The 21,155-nt window shown below is 39.1% G+C and overlaps 2 protein-coding genes across 4 annotated transcripts in view; one reads left to right on the top strand and one right to left on the bottom strand.

Moving 5' to 3' along the window:
- LOC146002380 (solute carrier family 35 member G1-like) overlaps positions 1-21,155 on the top strand; it is a 176,070-nt gene that overhangs the window by 121,991 nt on the left and 32,924 nt on the right. For 2 of the 3 annotated variants that reach the window (XM_083140116.1, XM_083140115.1), the window contains exon 2: positions 8,095-8,157. The exons of the other annotated variant lie outside the window; for it this stretch is intronic. The gene's annotated coding sequence lies outside the window, so the exon portion shown is untranslated. The remainder of the gene's footprint in view (positions 1-8,094; positions 8,158-21,155) is intronic. 3 annotated transcript variants of the gene reach the window in all.
- Positions 1-21,155, bottom strand: part of LOC146002379 (carbohydrate sulfotransferase 1-like) — a 157,719-nt gene that overhangs the window by 136,028 nt on the left and 536 nt on the right. The window lies entirely within an intron of this gene.

Below are 21,155 nucleotides of genomic sequence, written 5' to 3'. Positions count from 1 at the left end.
TTTAGAACAGTCACATAAGTACGTAACTCTTAGATGAAATTATTTATAACCAAATCATAATTCTGGGGTTCATTTCAACATTTTACACTATCTTTAAATAACGATCACATGTAGTTATTAAATATTGTGATTATATTCAAATCCTCCAAGCTAAGTAATAGTTCCTAATAAATCCAATATAATTTACCATCACCCCCAACAAAATATTAATTGATAATACTTACCTTACAATACCAACAACTACATATATTATCAATACAAAATAAAGATGTACTGGGTCCTATCGTTCCCCGGTTACACAAATCATCTTTACAACAAACATATTTACTTTGCTTTTATTTCTTTTCACTGAAGCCTTATTTTAAATCGACACAATATTAAATAATTCAATATACTGAACATATAGCATGTAAAATGAAAGAGCAACAATTTTATTTTTTTGTACTAAAAAGAAAAGGTTATAGTTTTGTGCTGGTTAGGGCCATACTTCTAAATAATCTTAATCTTAATAAAAACACTAATGAAACACTAATCTCCTCCTGATTTGAATAGCACCTGATAGACAGTGGCGGATCCAGCACTACTCCGTGGTATATAGATTAATGTGCACAGGGCAAGAATTGGGATACTAGGTGAGGCCCGAATCCCGGATAAGTAAAGGATGTTATTATTTTCTTACATCAATATCATATATTTCCATTGTTGTGATAAATATAACGATATAAGTAGGGCCTGAGACTTTGTTATAACATATTTTTTATTTGGCATCGGATCGGATACTGGGGTGAGATCTTGACATATCTGATGAAAATCAGTCGAAATAGACAAACTTTGATAAGTCATATTTTGACATATTTTACCAATTTCGTGTTTTTACAACACATTTCTTCAATTTTCTCGTAATAAGACTGTATAAGTTCGTAATTGTCTTGCATATAATCGGTTATTTTATAATTTATTTACTTTTATTTTATAATTCATCCCTTTAGCGCAACGGATAGTTCATATTATCGATGGCAGGATAAGGAAATTACGAACGAAGAAATTAAAGCAGATGTCGTCTTCTTACCAACTAGTACAGAACAAAAATACCCCTTTTTTTATAGCGAGCTGCCAATTATGCTTTACTTTCCACAAAGGTGTAAATCTGACATAATAGCAAATATATTTTGGATAATTGCAGTGAACCTCACAATATATTGTCAGTATTTTCCCACTACATTATATGGTTAAAGGGATTCTGACTTCATTTAATACCCCACCCCCATCGTACTCAATCTTCCCTGGAAGATACTGACATCCCGTATAATGAGACATTCCAAAGTACTGTTGTGCATATTTTTGGCTTTACTGGGGATACTTCTGAATTTTTCTGACATTTTTAATTTTTCGTGACATATTTTTCCATTTTTATAACATAATTACATACATATTTTAAAGTTTTATAGGACATAAAGTCCCGGGCCCTTGCATACACAAGGCTGGCCGCAGGATTTTTCCCAGGGAGGGCAGCAGTGTTTAAAGTAGAGGAAACGTGGAATGATGCTTTCCCCAGTTAAGAGAATTATTAAAAGCAACCCCAGCACTAGGATAATTTGCATAGGCACTTAATCTGCTGTCTTTCACTGTACCCCTCGTCCATGTTTTCACGCTACAATTTCAAAATTTTCTCAGATATCTCTCTCTGGGGGCAAGTGCCCCCTGCCACCCTCTGCGGACGCCCTTAAAGATACGACGAAAGTGGGGAAACGTTACGAAGAGAACAAGTCTCTTTTTCCTCCGGTCGAGCCAGGAATATGTCAAAATATACATTAAAGCATTAAGGTCCTTATTTATTTGCTTATTTAATTTTTATTTGAAATGCAGATTAATACCAGAAGACCTCGATACAGAATCAGGAATAAATAATAATAATACTGTGGACTTTCTAATTCGAACTCCAAGGGGACACGAAAAAATAAATTCGAATTAAGAAAACAGGTGTCAAAGATGATTTCAAGGGGAATTAACATGTGTTAGAATTACCGAATAATTCGAATTTCCCAAGTTCAAATTAAAGAGAGTCCACTGTAATAATAATAACTGATAATCTCTTATTACAATATTTACAAAATATCCATAATGAACATCCATAATGTTTTATACCAATGAAATACAAACATTTGGACAGGTGATCGTCCTTCCCGGGGATCCATCCATGGATTTTAATATGTAAGGGATACATTTCGATATAGTTTTTGAACATGTACTAAAATGCTTCCGCCTAAAGAATAGACTTGGAAATTTTATTTTTGTCTTTTCTGTCGAAAGTTAGGGAGGGTCACGTGAACCGCTGAACCAATTGGCTTTGACCAGTTGCCGTGGTGAGGGGGAATTCTCGTGGTATTCTGCGTTGCCAAGTGTGTGCCTGACAGCAAAAGTTCGGGGTTATTGTGCGGTTTGTTTGTGCTTTTTTTTTTTTTTCGTATGTGTGATTTTTATACTGAAGGATGATGGGCCTAACGCGAATACACCGGCGAAATCGGAAGAAAGAAAAAGTTGTCGGGCGTGGTATTCCTCTGCGTGGCCAGACTCGTGAATTAGTATGTGCAGTGCGAGATTATTTTGAAAATGAAAGAGATAATAATGGCCCTTTGCTTCCGTTTAAAAAAGTGATTGGGAGAACAGCAGCGGCTCTGGGATTTATCAGAACGTCCGTGATGTCCATCGGGAAGGAAAAGTCCCGCTTAATGGAGACAGACGCATCATAACATGCTATAGTACCACTGGAGTAAGCAGGATTTTTATTTCGGAGGGTTGGAATTGTAAATGTGATTGTTACAAAACTGCATTTTTTCCCGTGGGGCGGAATAAGTAGGGATGTGACGAAGCTGAAAATTTACCGATGCCGACGTATTCACCGATAATTTCTGGAACCGATACCGATGCCGATATTTAACAGATTCCGATACGTAAGATTATGAAACAGAAATGGGATGTTATTTTGTGCATGACAAAAATAAATTTGGTATGTACATTTCTATTGCATATCATATGTAATATTTTCAAGAGATGCGAATGTACATTTGCATATACAAAAGGTTATGTGAACCTAGAGATTTAACATTAGTACACAAGCAGTTCTTTGAAATGCAAAATGAATTCCTGTTCTGCCAGATTCAACTTCAGAAATACGAGATTTGGAAGCACTTCAGGAAGTAACCTACTTCTTCTCTGATCTCAAATCTGTTCAGCAACACGGAACACTCAATCACTGAATGCTGATGCAGCAGGTATGCCCAAGTATTTTCTCAGCACTTGCTTCAGGTTTGAATACCCATTTTTGAATTTCCAATACAACAGCAGATCCTGGTTCATCAATGTACTGTTTTATTTCCGATTTATAGTTAGGTTGATCCTCTGAATGAGAGTTTGCAATCATTTTATTACAAAAACTCTACAATAATGACGAATCATAACCAAATTTTCAATAAATCTTACAAAACTAGAATATAAAACTTATTAGAAGGTGACACTCTATTATAATCTGTACCGGTTTAAATATCGGATTTTTGCCGAGTACGATACCGATGCCGATATGTCACTTTCTGCCGATTTTCATACACCTGTAATCGGCTTCGGCACATCCCTAGGAATAAGTAATAAAACATTTCATAATTATTAGAGTTGAACGGATATCCATACCCATGCTGATTCTCTTACCTATCTCACCGATACCCTTGTTTGAAAATGACGCGTATTAATTAAAAGCTGTTCAAAATATTGACTAATATTAGTGTGTAAGTAAATACTTCCAATTGTGTGTATCAATTTATTAGGGTTGTGCTTTAAACGTAAGAATTACATCAAAATCTGAAAATACTATTACGTAATCACAAAATACACTTTTCCATACAACATTGGTTCAAAATAACGGAAACTTGGAATTATGCATAAATTCAAGGACACCCTGAAAGTGTTTGCTGCATATTTGCAAGCCTCGCGAAAGATTTAAATGTTGGAAAAGTATCGGCCGGTGTCGGTAAATATAATCCAACCGATATCATCCGATACTGATACCACGGTTAAAAGTGGTTTAAAGACAGTTACCAATTTGGTTTTCCTGATTTTTTTTTATTATTATACTTTTAGTTGGAACTTTTGAATTTCTCAAAATTTCGGGAGAGAACTGCAGCCCCATGAGTCCCCCCTCGACCTAAATGTCAGGATCTTACTAAACATGCTGTAGATACTCTTGTGAGGATATGAGTAAAACACATAATGTTCGTTCACTTCCAATCAATTTACAATTCACTATTTGATATCGCTGTGTAGACAACAATGAAATTAATATAAACTATAAAGGATGGATAATATTGAGTAATCGGAACTCGACGTGCAATTTTAACTGGCGAGCAAAACGAAATATGCCAGGTCAAGTAACTGGACCCTAAACCTTGATTGCAGCGAGATGTTCGTTCATACGAACAGTCTCCACAATACCCTAGAAAGAATTCTAACCCTCCTCAAAAATTCCGAGTTTTCAGCTCATCGCCCCCCCCCCCCTTTCCCCGAGAGAGTCCACCCCCAAAAAGGCCAAGCACGGTGAAGCCGGTTGCTGCCGTGTAGCAGGCGAATGCGTGGGTGTCCGCCTCCCTGCCTCTGCCTGAAATGCGAGCGAGCGAAGGGTGCATGTTGACAGGAAAAGATGTCCTGTACGACTGGTCAAGAAAATCAGACTCTCAGACGTTTGGCAACACCGCTTTCCTCCCTTTCACACTGGCACAAGTGGAGACGAAAAGTCTGGGGTTCCTCAAGTCCAAACTCTAGCCGGAGCGACTTTAGTTGAGATTTAGTCCTGTTTATCAGTGACGTGCACTGAGGAGTAGCTAGTCTAGCAGAGATAGATCAATCAATCTCACATCTCGAATTATATTCAAATCACAATATTTATTGTCTTGTTAAAGCCACCACAGCTCATACGCAACACTTTCTTTTCCACGCGCTTCTCGTCCATCGGTGTTCTCCGCGGGCAAAGCTGGCTGGATACCCTAGCTCGCTCTTCTTCCGCCAGACCAGTTTTCAGGTAGAAACGGCCGGCCCAAGGAAAAGGAAGATTTCTACCTCTACCTCTCTTGTCCCCTCGCCCCCCGCTGCAATGGTTGAAAGCCCAGGCTTTCAGGTCCCCCAGTCTATCTCCTATAGGACAGATAGGGGATTGGTTTCTCATAGATTTTTTGTAAATCCTGTAAAGAACTCAGGGTAAAATTTTCTGCAGTACTTATGTTCTCTGTATTTACACAACCTTTTACACGCTGTACAATATGTGCGTATGTATAATATGGGATATAGTTTTATTATTTATGAAATGGGAACGTGTTATGTGCAGACAATGATGTTATGCTTTCTTTCTTTTTTTCTTTTACAAATATGGAATATATAATGATTAAATTACAAATATATGCTCAGGCTCTATCTGACTCTCGTTTTAGTAGTGTTTTATTTAAATATACTACTCTTGGTCTCTAACAGTCATAAATACGGATGTATTTATTTGGGCAAGAGAACGCGTGTTCATATTGTTGTTGGTTTGGTTTATTTTACTTCGCTTTTCTGCCACATTTGGTTATCGCGAAAATGAGGATTGAGTGATAATATGATGAAATTGGTTAAGGGACCTCATATGAACAATCCAGGCCAGGATTCGAACCCGTGATGAGTGCGCATTCTTGTCCTATGTGTTGCAGTGAATAATGAAATAATTTGGAATAAAAAATGTATCTCAGAACTCAAAAAGTCAAATGAATATCATTGAAGAAACTACAAAAAAGTGTGTTGTGTTTTGTTACCTGTCACCAAATCAACCAAGCGTGGGGGACTGGTTATCATAGCGCGCTACGACACCAGGATTTCCGGGTTCGAACCCCGACCCAGGCATGGGCGTTCCCTGTGCTCGTCCCTTCATCAATTTCATCGTATCTTCGCAATTAACCAAATGTGACAAAAGAGCGACGCTAAGTAACAAAAATGAAATCAAATCATTGATTGATTGCTCAATTTGGTTAATTTTAATTCGCTTTTCCGCCACCTTTGGTACAACAAAATAGATGAAGGAACACACACAAAGAACACAAATGGCTAATCCGAGTTTCGAACCCAGGATCTCTGGCTTAGAGTCAAATGAAATAGTTTTTTTTATTTTCGAATGTGGGTGGGGGTTACGTCTACTTTTTTCTGGTACTCATTCATAATTTTGCAATCTTTTCCTGTTATTGACATTCTTCTTTTTTGAAGGAATACTGGCCCTAAAGGGAGGAGGGGTGTGACTTACACCAACCCCCCCCCCCCCTTGACCACGCCACTGACTGCTACCCCAAGTGTCGACGTCACCGCACGTCACTGCTGTTTGTCATCATGTACCAATCAGTAACTGCTATTTTATAACTACAATCTGTACTGTTTTCATCTTTAGAATTGTTTGCTGTAGCAGTGTAACTATCTTTTCTAACATGAATTCTATTAGCACTGTTTTACTATTTATATGTAGCACCTTATAATTTTAGATACTTATTTATAAGAATGACATGTTCAATATCATTGTACATTTTGTACCATAGATGATCAAACGAACGGAATAAATCAAATCAAATCCACACCTGTTGATTGACCACCCTGTTATATACTCGCCTTGGATATATTCAAAGGCCACGACCGCTTCAAAAGCCACATGAAGCATTGATGGGTTTGGCCAAACTAAAACGGAACCTCGGTTGAACGTGTCGGACACATCTCGATGAAGAATTAACCGGTCATTGCTTTCGCGGATAAAATAAGACGCGCCACAGACAGACGGCTCGGTTCACGCGATATCAGCGCCGCCCGTCGTCAGGTTGTCTGAGGTTCGGTCGATGCGCGACGGAATCGTGCGTGTTGCTACGATTCATGACGTGATCAATGACCTCTTCTGCACACGAAATGCGGAAGAATCGGGAAAAAGGCGAGAAACGTCTTAACAACTGGTGTCACCCGGAAAACTGGCATCATGGGCGTCGCCAGAAATTTTGTACGGGAGTCTGGGGTCGGGCTGTTGATAAAATTTGGAATAGCGGAAATAATAAGGAAGATAATAATTATCAAGCTTGTGATTGTTATTAATAATAAATAATAAATAAAAATAAAATTAATAATAATAATAATTCTATTCCAAATTATTTATTATTATTATTATTTTTGTTTGGGAAGTCTTTCTATTTGATTCACCAAATGAGTGAATACACAGCACAAGTATTTTTTATTATTTTTTTACATTTCAGTTCCATTCAATGCAATTAATGTGCTGAAATGCATAGTTATATTTTGTTATTAACTTTTAAGGCTTTCTGGAATTGTGTGTAAAAGTTAAGAGGAAATTTTAGCCACCTCTCGCATAGAACACTAATTTTTGGAATACTGAAACCATTTATTATTTTGCCGGCTCCCGTGGCGCAGTGGTTAACACATCGTGCTACGACGCCAGAGGTCCCTGGTTCGGATGCTGGCCTGGGCATGGATGTTTCATCAATTTCATCATGTCATCACTCATCCCCATCTTCGCAAATTAGCCAAAAGGGGCACAAAAGGCGAAGTAAAATAAAGCAAATCAAATCAAACAATTTATTATTTGGAAATAAAAATCTAAATGGCAGAATATTCCATATTATCCGGATTATATAGCCATCCCTAAAAATAACTGTTTTGGCAAAGATAACGTACGTTACAGCACGCGTAGTATAAGTGAGTTACATAAAACAGCAAATTATCGTAATTTCCATAAAATGAAGGGTCTCCACGTGACACACGTGGATTCGAAACTGTGACCTCTGGAGTCGTAGCGCATAGCACGTTGTAATACAATTAAAATATCAAGTGATCACAAAACGAAGCGAAAATTCAAGTGAATGCTTGAAAATTCTGATCGCTTGGTATACACCAGCGGAAAGAGGATACATAAAAAAGTCCATATTATACCTGTTGAATATTTATAAATTTTATAATCACTGCATTCTTTGTTTTATTCTGCTGACCAGTACGATAAGGACAAAATAATCACGCTTGTAAAATTTATTGCTGTTGCAGGCTTGAAATGGTGCAGTCGTGAAATTTGCTGTGGAAGGTGTTAAGAACGCACAGGACGGTTAGGTAAGTTATTATTATTATTATTATTATTATTATTATTATATTGCTTAGATTTATTTTACTTCGCTTTTCTTCCACTTTTGGCTAATCGCGAACGTGAGGATGAATTGTATGCACAATCACCCACACTCGTGGCCAAGATACCAACGTAACTCCCACAGAAGCAGGGGCGTATATTGGAGGCTACCTAAACTATCTGCGAAGCCTGAAAATTACAGAGTAGAATACAGAAGAAAAATCGACCATAAATTGTGAATAAAATGACTCGTTTCAATTAGATGATTGTGATTCTGGAGTTAGCAACCTGATATCTCAGGAGTTGGCAGCCTGATTTCTTAATAGTAGTTTTACAACTTAGCCACCGTTGGCATGGCAACGAGAGTTCCTTGAAGACGCCAAGAACGAGAAAAATGAATGCGTCTATCCACTTATACACGGTGTTCAGGTCCTCCTTCCTCCATAGCCTAGGAACACGTGTCACAGTGAGATAGTCCAGATCTGGGATTCAACATACGCCACTGCACAGAAGGTTATACTCAGGTACGTAGCCAGGGGGAGGGCTAAGGGGGCTGAAGCCGCCCCCCCGAAATCCTACAAATATCTAATTTAAATGTTATTTTTGTTGTTAATAACAGAAATAAAGTTATAACCACAGTGAAAACTGCATTACATCGAAAGAAGTTTAGTGTATAATAGAGGAACCAGGAACCACTTAATCCAAAGAATAAATGGATCCACAGCTTACCAAACTCAGAGTTTTCTTTGTGAGAGGTCACAGAATATAAACTTTATGAGTTAAATTTACCACTAAGTGTTAATACCTTTTTTGAACGATTGTGTAAAAGTTAATAACAAAATACAATAACTATGATTTTCAGGACACTAACTGTACAAAATGTAAGAAAAATAATGGACAACAATTGTGTTAGTTATTCACTGATACGGTGAATGGGTAGCAAAATCTCTTCATTTATGTAATAATAACAATAAATTTGGATTGAAATTGGTATATACACTATCTACCAAAAAGTAATTGGGCACGTGTACAAAATGGTTGTCTGGTGGTGCGAACCCTGTTAGAACCTCGTGGAGCCACCTCTTGCTGCTATAACAGCAGCCACTCTGTCAGGCATGCTCTCGACTAGTTTGTGGAGGACGTCCATTGGAATGTGTCGCCATTCCTCTTGCAAGATCTCACTCAGTTGGACAATGGAATTTGGTCGCATCTCCCGAGACCTCACCCGCCAGTCCAATGCCTCCCAAAGGTGTTCTATGGGATTGAGATGAGGACTCTGTGCAAGCCAGACCAATCGGTGAACATTGTTGTCGGCATACCACTGCATTCCGAAACATGCCACCTAACATTGTCATCCTGGAAGTAACAGGGGTCCATTCCGTAAAAACGCCACAAGGTTGGGAGCATTTCATTGTGTAGTATTGTACAGTATGCCTGTGAGTTCATTGTGCCACGAACAACCACCAGTGGTCCCACTAAATGATTCAAATTAGATACTAAATTATCCACCATTATAGGTGCCCAATTACTTTTTGGTAGATAGTGTATTTTTATAATTTATAATAGTTATTATTGTAAAATTACAATAATTATTATTGTCACTATTATTTGTACTTATCAAGCTTTATGTGCCTGACCATCCTCTACAAATATTTCTGGCGACGCCCATGTTGATAAGGAATGAGCCCCCCCCCCCCCCGAAATGAAATTCTGGCTACGGGCCTGGTTATACTAGCTATTAGTCCAGACGCCATAGCCTCGTTAGACTGCAAGAATGCAGTCCAGGATGAAGTGAGGTTGGCACGTGAATGCCTTCTGGTGAAACCACTCCTTGATGCCTCGAAGATTCTGGTTCAATAAGACGCTCATCCTCTGTAGTAATCACTTGCCCTGAACGAAGCTCTCTCCGTTCTGCGTGAGAAAATCCATACGAGTTTCATTGCAGCGAAAGTCTGTTACATCCCCCAGAGGCGCATCACGTTACTCAACCAAGGTGTTGCGTCACCGTCTCGTCTTATTACACGGGTCCCCGTGGAAACTAATTGCGCCGGCAGAGAGGAGGAATGCGCTGGGAACATCTGATCCTAACGGAAAAGCGAACACGGTGGCTGGAGACGGTAATTATTCGATTTTCTCGTCACCTGCGCCGAGGAGTGGGAGATTCGTGCCTCACCTTACCAGGTTGTAAGCGGTAAATGTGTATCCCCCCCCTCTTTTCGTCCACTTATCTTAACATGCACATCCTGAGGAGTACAACACGATGCAAAGGTAATGGTCATGGGTAGAGACGTAAAGTTTTCGTTTTATTTCCCCCAAATTTCGATTTTTTATTACAATTCGGTGTTATGTCAAAACTCTGTGTTATTAATTTAAAATCGTTATTTTTACATGCGTTTTTACTGTCCCTTCTATGCTTAAGATTTTCAATTGCTTTAGTTCTGGAAAAGTGAGAAAGTTTAGGTTTAATGACAAAAATATATATAAATTTAAGGCCTAGTTTTGTGAGAATTGAGAAATGACCTTCCATTTCGAAAACTACAGGGTGAAGCAGTCAAACGGGAAGATTTTAAAAATTCACAAGAAATAGACAGAGCCAATATTAGTTATTTTTTTAACATGAATGTACTGTACATGAGTGGAAATTACTAGTGTACCTGAAAAATGTTCCATTTTTTTTAAATATGGTGTCAGTAAGCTGACGTCCTTGGTTTTGCACATATTTTTCCTGTCTGCCCTCGATGACTATGACCCAGATGAAGAAACACTCTTCCAGCAAGATGGGGCAACTAGCCATACTGCCAGAGTGTCTATGGATGTGCTTTAGACTCGCATTTCCTTGTCGTCTCATTAGCAGATTCGGCGATATTCCGTGGCCTGCCCGTTCACCTAACTTGCCAGCTCCTGAGTTTTTCCTTTGGTGTTACCTCAAATCCAAAGTATTCAAGGACAACCCTCCAAGAACCAGGGATGATTTGAAGGAGCGAATTCGGCAAGAGATCCACAACATTCCGTTGGAGATGCTACGAAGCGTCATGGGCGGATTTACTCAGACTCCGAGAATGCCATCTTACTGACACCATGTTCAAAAAATGAATATTTTTTAGGTACACTATACCGCGTTTGTTAGAACCTGTCCCCTTTCCCGCGCTAGCGATCGCTCGACAGTTTCGGTGCCAATGAGAAACGAGGAAAAAATCATCTGCTGGGCAGCGAGGAGCGAATGGGAGCCAGAAGAGAGGCGCTTACGTAGACGCTGTTGCGACGTTGCGTATTTTAATTGGCTGCCTGGCTTTGACTTTCCCCAGCACGGAGAAAAGCCAGCGAACAGCTAGCGCGGGAACCGGGACAGGTTGTAACAAACGCGGTATAGTAATTTCCACTCATGTACAGTACATTCATGTTAAAAAAATAACTAATATTTGCTCTCTATTATTCGTGATTTCTAAAAATCTTCCCATTTGACTGCCTCACCCTGTATTTCATCTCATCGGCCACTAAATATACAACAAACACTAAACCGAGAAAACTGCAATAGATGAAGCGTGACAATCTCTTTTGAATCGAACTTTTACCAGATAGGTTAGAAAAGCGGAACTCGTAGCAAGTGTTCATCGGTTTTATCGTCAATTTATATTGCAGGTTTCGCCAAAGTTAAAGTTTTAAAAGTACAATTTTCTAAAATTGAAAGTTATAAAAGTATATTTTTTGTTAGTATTGTTTGTTAGTAGTTTGTTTTGTTGTTGTTAAAGTAAATAATGTTAGTTAATGTAAAATTAAAGTAAGTTTATATGAGTTATTAAATTGAAATTTCCTTTTCACCCTGTAAAAAAGTGTCGTCTCCTGTCGTGAGCAACACTAATATTTCGGCAAAATGTTGCCATTTTTTTTCCTTTCATCTTGTATGAACGCTATTTCAGACCTGTTGGGCTTTGAATGATCTGTTTCAATAATTGAATCGTGTAAGAACAGCTTTGCGGACGTGAAGTTTTCGGTCGAAAAATTGAGGAAAGCACAATAAAGTGTTGGGTAAGTTAAGAAGGCAAATTTTCGGTGTTTCGGAATCCCACTTTGAAAAATTGAAATTTAATACTGACTTTAACAATGTACTTTGATTTTTTTATGTAAAAATAATATTAATATTAAATTAATATTAAAATATTAATATTAATTTGCGTTATTTCGCGACGTATATTAAAGAATAACAAATATCCAAATTAATATTTTGATTTAATTGTTTTACGTCGCTTTTCTGTCACTTTTGGCTAATCGCGGCGATGATGATGAGCGATGATATGACGAAATTGATAAAGGGGATACAAAGAACACCCACGCCCAGACTGGGACTCGAACTCAAGACCCCTGATGTCACGGTGCGCTGTGCTAACCATTCCGCCAAGGTGGTCATCAGATACGCACAGATCGTCAAAGGGTTAAATTTTCGCAGAAAACACGTAAAAAGCATAACGTCGTGGCCTTGTAATCAAAGGGTCTCTGGTTAGATAGCCGATGGAGGCACATAGCGTTTCGTGTCCCACTTTCAAACTGTAGGTCAACAGTCCTGATTAGCCTATCTGTGCATAAAGTGAATCCACAAAAAAAACTTTAAAAAATCAAATTTTGAAGCGAAAATTCTATTATTGACATTGTCGCGTTCTTTCCAGCTCAATACAATCCGATTATCACAGATTACCACAGGATATTCCACAGCCTGTGGTTTTGTGTTAAGGCTGCTGACATGTGAGACTTTTCTATGGTCTTTGAACACCTTTTTTCCTGGAAATAAAGTTCTCAATGTTAGCAGTAATGGCTCTTGAACAACCTATTCCTGTAAATAACGTTGTCAGTGTTAGCAAAGAATATATTTTTGGATTTTATTTCATGTTCTAGAAGCTTTGTCTGAATCTTGATTATTTCTCGTCCGTATAATAATTCAAGCAATGGATCACACTTGTCCTGAGTCACTGAACATATATGTGTATATGTATGTGTGTGTGTGTGTGAGAGAGAGAGAACACATTTCTTTCACTATTTCTAGACCAGTCTTTCTCAACCTTTTCAGTCCGGGACCCACCTTGAAGGATATTACACTTCATGGAACCCATAAGCATGGGCGCCGGCAGAATTACTTGTAGGGGTGTGCACCTAGTTTATAATCATGTTTTTGTCAACATCGCGTACTTTAAGAAGTCATCTTCTACGCTTTCTTAAACAAATTACACATACTTAATTCTAGAAAAGTAAATATGTAATTTAAAAGACTAATTTACTCTAAGTAAACACACATCCTCAAATCGAGAGATGCCGGCTAAAAAGCAATGGTCAAGCGCGAATAACAGAAATGTAGAGTTTAGACTACGTACAACACGGGTTGAATTAGAATTGTTAAAGCAATATATCTTAGTAGTTTAAATGTAATAGGTTTTTAAGACACAGTAAATAAATTTTCAAGCCCGACGTCGCGACCCACCAAACACCCCCTCGGGACCCAGCAGTGGGTCGCGCACCATAGGTGGAGAAACGATGTTCCAGGCCAAGTGCATATAGTTCCCGTATTCTCTATGGAATAGAAGATGTGTCTTAACTCCGTCGAAAGACTTAGATAGTCTCTGGAAGCGAATGGAGCATGTCACCTCCCATATCAGTAATGGGTGACAAATGGTTGGTACGGAAGATACGTGCAACGAGCGAGAAGAGAGGCTTAGCTGGGAATCGATATGAGGACATGCCACCTCTCACACAAAGTATACAAGATATTCTCCGCCATAGAATGGTTGCTGTGGGCTGGGTTTTCACCTTGGAGTGACAAGTAGTTGTTGATGTAAACAAAATCGTTTCCGGTCTTTTTCCGATATTGGTGACCTTTGAGATTTTCTCTTCGCCGTCGGAGGGGGTCGAGGAGGCATGTCCCCTCCAATTATTCAGGAATATACATACATATATTATAGTGTCGGCGATTGGGTTCCAAAACTGGGGAGCTAAGAACACGTCACTTTCCCATGGTAGATAAGGTGTAGCATAGTGCGGGGGCAAAAGTGATAAAAAGTAGGGGGACAATTGCCTTTCTTGTCCCACCTAATCGACGCCACTGGAATATATTATGGAACGACTTAAGATGACCGGACACCTATCCGATTTTCTTCATATTTGGCATACTCACTAATTGAGGCCTCCTAATCATGAATCTGAAGTTAAAAGTTGTCGGAAACTTATAGAAATTGCAAAATAAGCTAAAATAAGGCGTTAGTTTTCGGAATGGAAACAGTCGATTTTCGCGATTTTTTTTGTTTCACAAGGAAATATATACAACCTCTGACAAAGTTCATGAATGATCCTGAATATCGAAAGTAGACGAATTCTTTATGAAACCTACCTTACTGTCCTTCGAAGTAGTCCCCTCCCACGGCTATGCACCGTTCAGAACGGCTGTACATGTCCTGGAAACTTTTAGAAAAGTCTTCTTTACGTTCCGTTGGATGTCCGGAATATCCTCAAATCTCTGACCTTTCAAAGCGATTTTGAGGCGTGGAAAGAGAAAGAAATCTGGAGGATTCAGATCCAAATTTCTTGCAATGCATTGCTACAGAGGATGAGAGCTGGTGTGTTAGGTACGACCCTGAAACGAAACGCCAAAGAATGGAATGGCGTTCTCCTGCATCACCCCGTCGGAAGAAGGCCAAGGCGGAAAAAAATTTTGTTCCCTCCGGCAGGAATTCCTTGTGGATCATGCCTTCACTGTCAAAGAAAGTGATAAGCATCGTCTTGATGCGTGATTTTTACGCCTTGACCTTCTTCCGACAGGGTGATGTAGAAGAACGCCATTCCATGCTTTGGCGTTTCGTTTCAGGGTCGTACCTCACACACCAGCTCTCATCCTCTGTAGCAATGCATTGCAAGAAATTTGGATCTGAATCCTCCAGATTTCTTTCTCTTCCCACGCCTCAAAATCGCTTTGAAAGGTCCGAGATTTGAGGATATTCCGGACATCCAACGGAACGTGACGAGGGTCTTGAACACCATCCCGAAAGAAGACTTTTCTAAAAGTTTCCAGGACATGTACAGCCGTTCTGAACGGTGCATAGCCATGGGAGGGGACTACTTCGAAGGACAGTAAGGTAGGTTTCATAAAGAATTCGTCTACTTTCGATATTCAGGATCATTCACCGAACTTTATTGTCAGAGGTTGTATATTGCTGATACTACCCCGACACAAAATTTTAACTATGTTTGCCTAACCTAACCGAAACTAACCTAACAACACGTCAATGGTTCGCAATTATTTTGCAATTTCTAGACGTATCCGACAAATTTTAACTTCAGATTTGTCATTAGCAGGCATCAATTAGTAAGTATGTCAAAATATGAAGAAAATCGGAGAGAGGTCCGGTCATCTTAAGTCATACCTATATTATATACACACATAGAATAGAGCTACCATTGAATAACCGAATAGTAGTTTCTTGTAATCGAACAGGCCTCTTTAAATTTAATACGAAACACATTGGCCAGCAGAAAAAAAGTAATCTTACACTTTTGCTTAGAGTTAACAAAAAAAATAGTCAAAATTACCACATTTCGTATGATTGGTTAATTGGTATATTTTACTTCGCTTTTCTGCCACCTTTTGCTAATCGCGAAGATGAGAAGTGATGATAATGACGAAACTGATGAAGAGGTACTCACAAAAGAACAGTCAGGCCGCGATTTAAACCAGAGACTCCTTGAGTAGTAGCGCAAAGCGTCTTACTTTACACCAGTACGAAGTCATCTGTTGATACAGTGCTGACGTGCAAGAGCTTTGTCCTTCACTTTGTAGGTGTTACGTGGTCAGTGAATCGAATTCCATCGCCTCCTTTATGTAGACCGGTGTCCACCACTTCTAATTCAAGTAGTGCTCGGTCCATAAACGCTGAAAGGAAAGAAAACAACAGTAATGGGTCTTGAGGAGCGAGATGCGTCAACGCGACTTCAAATAATAGAAGCACTTGACCAAGAAAACTTCTGAACCACGTCGGGACATAGCACCTAGCTTTCCAACGCAGACCAGAACCTTGGATAAAAAAAATTGAGGACCAATTAAGGGTTGTTGACCGATATTTCACTTCTATTCAATCCAGAAACGCAGTCCCTGCATTTGACGAGATGAAGCAAATTGGCTTTCGACCCAGTAACCTTGATAGACTCTCCCAGGGCAATATCTTCCGGTCAGCGAGCCTCTCTTCTTCCTTGGAAAGTGGACGCGGGTGCTCTTTCCAGTTTTCAGTTTCTGCCAAGTGTTGCCAACCTCTCGAAGAGAAAATTCACTACATGTGGATCAGTGTGGCGTCAGAAAATAATGATTGCGGAGGCATAGAGTGGAAGTCACATGTAGCCTAATATAAACTTTAGTTCTTCAGATGGAATAGCATTTAGTTTTGCAGGTTTTTTTTATTACGAGTAACTGGGAGACGATAGGGGGGAGGGATAATGGATGGCAGACTGCTCCCTCTCTGGTGCAGTCACCACAAAGGATTGCAAAATTTTAACAGTTACCATCTGATAAATATTCAGATGAGCAATACAATAATCTAATAAATTTGAATGTTGATTGATTTGTTTTATTTCGCTTTTTTGCAACTTTGGACTAATCGTGAAGATGAGGATAAATTGTGAGATGGAATGGATGAAGGGATAATTACAAATACACATATGGACAGCACACGAGTACCACATAGGACTCCATACGGCAGAGCCTCGTTAGCCTGTAAAAATGCAGTCCACGTGGAAGCAAGATTAATATTACGAGTACCTTCATAGGTAGTAATTGCTGCCACAACAGTTTTAAGCAATCCGATTGGCTGACGTGACGTCATTAGTGTGAGGTTAGGTTAGTTTAGATAGAAGAAGTGTTGTGGTACTATAATTCCAACCCTTCATAAAAGCCCACTCTATATACATTCCGCAATTTGAATATAAGTATTAACTTATGTTCATTAATAATATCAATAACAATTGTTTTGATTATTCTTAAAGTCAACATCACTTCCACCGTGGACTGCATTAGGCAGACTAGCTAGACACTGGCGTCTGGACTCGCAGCCAGTATAATTCTGTAAGGAGCTTGGTGATTATCCATCTAATCTTATCTCCATTAATTCTTATCTTCTCGATTAGCCAAAAGTTGCAGAAAAGTGACGTAAATAACCCAATCCAACCAATCAAATTATCCAATATGCGCATTTTTCCCCATCATGTTCATAAGGACCAGAATTTCACAGCCGCCATAAACGGCAACCTGATATAGATTTAGTTTGGCACTAAAACTACAATTTACAGTCACAAAGGAAGTGACTTGCACATTTTTGTAGAAATGCTACACTCACTTTCCTTTGACCTGTTGGGTCAAAATATCTATGATAGGTAATAATGTTTTGTTTTTTTTCCAGTAGCCGAAGATATAGGAACGGGTTTCGAAGATGTTTTATTGCCTGATATTTAGTGTGGTCGCATGCTTGGGAAGGTTCATTGGGGGGGGGGGGGGAGTAAGAACGAAACTGTCACGCACCTTAAAGTCAAATTATGATAATTGTGCTATTTACCTATTCGTCTTGGCACGGCGTTTATTCTGGAGAAAATCGTCATATAGTCAACTCAAGAATAAGATCGGCAGAAGACATTATTCATACTAGCTGTAGTGGTAAGGTTAGCATTTTTTTTCTGATTTTGCATCACTTTACTGGCACATTTGGCAGAATTGAAAATCCATGCCCAATACATGAATACGTTCTGGCAATACGATGCAGATGTTTCACTCTGTTTATTGACATTTATAATTCAAAATCATCACATTGTTGGAAACTGACAATGAAAATAGTAATGGACAATTAGCCTACTAGTACTTTTGCCGTTGGGTGTACAACATGAAAAAATCATCACACAATCGGAACCGGCACCAAATTCTCACACACCTTACATTCTATGTTATGTAAGCAGCGCTTGAAGTGGAAATTGCTAGCTCAAGAGATGTTTAGTAGAGCCTTTGGGCTAGATGGTGAGGATGCTCTTGTGCATTGGCGTGGCTTTTTCAAAATTGTTCATCCCAACACCCCCCAAAAAATCTAGATTTTTGTTCATCTCGTTCTTTTTCTTCAATCCGCACAGTAATTTAGCCACACACACTCCTAGCAAGAACTACCACTTATGAGACAGTTACCGCGAATATCCAATGAATAGTGGTTGAACCTTGTTAATTCTTTATCTCTGTTTCTTTGCAATTGCGGTGTAAAGGGGAAGAAGAATAACCACACCTAGGGTCAGTTTGACTTTTGACATTGACTCTGCTCCTCCAGTGACAGTCAATGTGGAAGGGAAGCCCAGCTGTACGTACTGTTGTTGCCAACTTAGTATTTTGGAGCAAGGCTTGTCCAAATCACGAATCGCAGCAAGGAACTATATTTTCGTCGGTATGATTTTACAATACCACCCTTCTCCAATTTCGTCCATATTTCGCATACTCAATAATTAGGGCTCCTAATCACGAATCTGCAGTTAATATTTGGCGGTCACGTTTAGAATTTCGAAAAAAAAGGGGGTCCGTGATCGCAACCGGCAATGCACGATCGCTCATTATTTACCGGAAGATTTTGTTTCTAATACTGAAAAAATTAAATGTAATTTCTATCCTACTTCTTATACTCACAAAATACGTAGTCCCGATGAAGTATCCGAGGTTAACATGTGGGGGTAACGTGTTGAAATTGTTATTTGACGTGTAGAAGTTGTAAAATAAGCTTTTCAATTATTGCGATCGTTCTCCGTATACAAAAATGGAAACCATGTTTGTTGCGAATTACTTCACGCAAGAATGGCGGAAGTTAGTAATCTGTGTGGTGTAAGGAAGATTGCAACTTTGAAGGTAGGAAATAAAGTTATTTCTTTCCTAAGTTTTTCTTAGTAAATTTTAGTTGGGTACATATTAATAATACAGCCCATTCGTTCATATTTCGCATATTCAATATTTTAGGACACTTGATCACGATTTTGTAGTTATAATTTGTCGCTCAAGTGCTACGAAACAGATTTTTTTTAGGGTGCCCCACACACCATTCATACATAGCCCCAAACACCATTCACGCATAGCCCCACAAACCATTCACGGTAAGGTTAGGTTAGGTTAGGCAAACATAGTTACAATTTGGGGTTGTAATTTCTTTCTTTCAGTATTGGAAACACGTAAATAATGAGCAATCGTGCATTGTCGGTTGCGATCACGGACCCCCATTTTTTGCAAATTCAACACGTGAGCACCAAATTTCAGATTCGTGATTAGGAGCCCTTAATTAGTGAGTATGTGAAATATGAACGAAATCAGAAAAGGGTCCGGTATTGTAAGATCGCTCCATTTTCGTCAAATATCTAACTGGTCTCAGTTGTAGTTAGTTCAAGCCAGCCTTGGCTTCACAGTCTATCTCTAGTTGCCTCACAGAAATCGTATCCCCATTTCAGGCGGGATTTAGCTCGTTTCTGCTAATCCAATGTGACAACACTGGCCTGTGTCCGGCAGGTCTCACCGGTAACTGGGCCCCTAAACAGGCATATGAATAACCCCTGACCCTGAACACACTTGCCCCAAAGTCTTCCCCGCTCTTCCTTTGCATTGTCGCCTTCTCTTCTTGTTACCTTTTGAGGGTAGCGTTACGGCTTCCCTCTTCGCTTCTGTCGGCTGCAGAAAAAAGATGTCCTCCGCAATATCTACTCGACGGCAAGTCTATTGGTTAACGAATTTAACAATGTTGTCATTTTATTGAAGCAACTTTTTAATTCTTTACATTTTGCTGTTACCTGCGGTAACACCGGTTACATGCACCTCACGCCGCTGCTCTTCTGGTTTGTCATGGTGAAAATGAGACAGCCGACCGGATGAGTTACGAAAATTTTGCTAGTTGAGGGGATACCATCCCCTTGCATTCCCCTCTCACATCGAGCACTATATATATGTCTAGAACGACGCGAAACTCTTAAGGCGTCTCGGTTCGATGTCTTGATTTTACCGGCGTCTCGTTTTCGTTCTCGGTACAGTGGGATGCACAAGTATTGTTCGGAAAATTGTCCATGCCTACTTTCGTTAATGTTTTTTTCTAGCCTAGGTTGTTTTTGTTTTATGTAGTTCAGAAGCTGTCTCACTTTTTGAAGCTCTCTTTTAACTTAAAACAAAGAGAATAAATGAAGACTACAAGGGGGAGGCAAGTCAGTAAATTGTCGAAATTGAGTTAACAGCAGATTCATGTAGCTTAAATGATGAAGTTTATGTGGACTCAATGTCAGAGCAACAGTGAGATTAGTCACTGAGAAATTTAATCTTGAAGATTTCGCCTACAGGGGAAGAAGGAGGTAAGTCATTTTACGAAAGTAACAACCGTGTGATCATGCATCTGGAACACTACAATGCAGCATGGATTTCCACAATCGTGCGCAAGAAGAAAAAAACAGAAGCCTTGCACCTCTTCTAACGAATTTCTACACCCTGCTAGAGCTTATGAGGGACTTCTACAAATATCAGACGAAAAGTTCAAAGATCTTCAGGAATTGAAAGTGTTCTGCCCAAGAGAGACTCAGGTTGATTACACAAACCTGCCACGTGGACCTAAGAGGCAGAAACAATAAGAACAGCACTGCCTAAAACTGAACAAATGAATTTGTGCACCACTTCATAATGCTGTAAACTGTTACATTGAGAAAGTTTTTGTCATAACTTTTGTACTCTTCTTGAATCAATTTCATTCATATTTCATTTTCATACAAAGAAATATACGCTTGCTTCATACATGTAATGAAGAACATACATCAATAAGAATAAATATTATTTGGTTTCAAACTTTAAATTTGCTATTCTGTACAATTATGAAAAAAATGACTTGCCTCCTTTTTCCCCTGTAGTCTTCAAATGTGATGGACAATTTGTTTGGTAATACTTATGCATCCTACTGTACCGTCCTTCATGAGAAGATTC

Source organism: Lepisma saccharinum, chromosome 18 (assembly GCF_977018435.1).
Source record: "Lepisma saccharinum chromosome 18, izLepSacc3.1, whole genome shotgun sequence".
NCBI lineage: Eukaryota > Metazoa > Arthropoda > Insecta > Zygentoma > Lepismatidae > Lepisma > Lepisma saccharinum.
The sequence above is the reverse complement of the archived record's forward strand: the minus strand, read 5'-3'. Positions and strand labels throughout refer to the sequence as shown.